Genomic DNA, 2,111 nt, shown 5'->3' with positions numbered 1-2,111 from the left:
AAAATAAGTAAATGGAAGCAAAGTCATATTGGAGTAGGGAAATGACACCAGATAATAACTTCAATCCAAAAGAACAAATAAAAAGAAGCAGAAGTGGTAAACAAGAAGCAAAACACCCTATAAACATATGCCATCTCTTTGATTTCTTTAAGAGAAATAAAATTATATAAAGTAATAATTACAGCACTGTATTATATATATGTGTATTTCTATAAGCAAAAGTAACATTTCTAGATCCAACTGGAATTAAGTTACTATAAAACTAAAGTAGTTGCTGATAAGTTAAGATGTATAAGGCGATCTCAAAAGAGACCAATGGGGGTATAGCCACACATTGTTGGAAATACCTCATACAGAAATTGTGTGGTTTTGCTTTACTCACAGGGATATTTCTTAGGTCTGTGGGAAGTGACTACAAGATAGTTGCAAAATATGAAAGACTTGGTAATATATATATATATATACCTTATCTTAGGTGTTGGCTTAAGCCCATAGATCCTGAGCACAGTAGGTATGTCCTGAGTAGTGGGATGTCAGCAGCATTTGAGAACCAGGCAGTTCCCTCTACTCTAATAGTGACCCAAAAATAAATTGCTTCAAGAAATTAGATCTCACAGATCCTCAGATGGTGAATTTTGAAGTTGTCATCAGTAATTCCAATATGCAATTCAAGTGGCCCAAGTTAAAAAAAGAAGCCCAAATTTTGTGGGCTGATAGGACAACTGGATTAAGCATCTTTTTAAAAGGGCTATCATGAAGAAAAATCAACTTTACAAGTGACCTTGATGTGCAGTGAATCAATCATAACATAATAAATTTTTATTTGTAAAATTATTAAATAAAATTTTATTGACTTAAAAAAAAAAGAAACCAATGGGGAAAAATTATATAGTGAAAAAAGTTAAAGAACTTAAAATGTTACACCAAAAAATATTCATTTAATGAAAAAAAAAGACATTGTTTCCTTTCACTAATGCAAGTAAAAATTAACTACCCAACACTAGGAAGATATAAGCAATGGTGCTTCCCAAAGGTTTGGTCCAAGATCCCAATAAATTCAAGGATGAAGGGGTGTTTATTCACCCCTTTCTTGCCATCACAGAGGATAATATAATTATGTAAATTTTTCACAGTGACACCACTGGCCTATGAGTAAAGAAAATGGAGTTTTTGTATAAGAAGTAAATAAAATGAGCCAGGCACCCAGTGGCTCATGTCTGTTATCCTAACTACTCAGGAGACAGAGATCAAGAGGTTTGCCGTTTGAAACCAGCCAGGGCAAATAGTCCATAAAACTGTACCTCAAAAAGACCATCACAAAAAAGGGCTGTGGAGTGGCTTGTAGGCCCTGAGTTCAAACCCCAGTACTGCCAAGAAAATAAAATGGACTCAAAATCTGAGATGGTCTGGAGTCTCTGGGGCTTGTTTACACAGGATTCAGAACTTCATCCTAATGATGTAGCTGGAACAAGCTAAAGTCCTCAGGGGAAAGAAATTAACTCCATTCACTTTTATGGAAAGTTGAATAGTCCAAAGGCATGTGTTGCCCTGAAGCTCTGGTTGTTTTTGAGACAAAGAGGCAAATGATTCTTTTTTAGAATGTTGAATGATCTTCATAGGCACCCTAAACTCAGCACAGCTTTTAAATGGATGAGTGGAAATTACCACATTTCTCCTGGATTAGACATAACCAAAATCCCTGCTTAGACTCATCAGTAAGGAATTTGCTTAATAACCAAACCTGTGGTCTCAGGGCTGCCTGCCAGCAGCAGCAGGAACAAATGACAAGGATGCAGACACAGGAACAAATAAGGACAAGGAAAATACCTTGTCCCTGACTTCTCCTCTCTCTTCTCCCTCTCTCTGTCTCTTTGTCTCTCTGTCTCTATCACTCTTTCTCTCTCCCTCTCTTTCTCTCTCTCCCCCTTCCTCTGTCCCTTCCTCCTCTCATCTCTTTATCCCAGCCCTCCTTGTCTATTTATAGAAACAAATTATTCCTTAAATCTGAGCGTATGAGAGGAACATGTACAAATGCACGTCTTAAGCAGATAATTAAATAAATAATTATAGAATAATAAAATCAGATATGTAAAACAAATTATTTCTACCAC

The 2,111-nt window shown here is 36.0% G+C and overlaps 1 pseudogene; it reads left to right on the top strand.

Annotated features, from left to right (window-relative positions):
- The first annotated feature begins 315 nt into the window (after positions 1–315).
- LOC141424514 (small nucleolar RNA SNORA18) lies at positions 316–425 on the top strand (annotated as a pseudogene).
- The last annotated feature ends 1,686 nt before the right edge of the window (positions 426–2,111 follow it).

Source organism: Castor canadensis, chromosome 6 (genome assembly GCF_047511655.1).
Source record: "Castor canadensis chromosome 6, mCasCan1.hap1v2, whole genome shotgun sequence".
Lineage (NCBI taxonomy): Eukaryota > Metazoa > Chordata > Mammalia > Rodentia > Castoridae > Castor > Castor canadensis.
The sequence above is the reverse complement of the archived record's forward strand: the minus strand, read 5'-3'. Positions and strand labels throughout refer to the sequence as shown.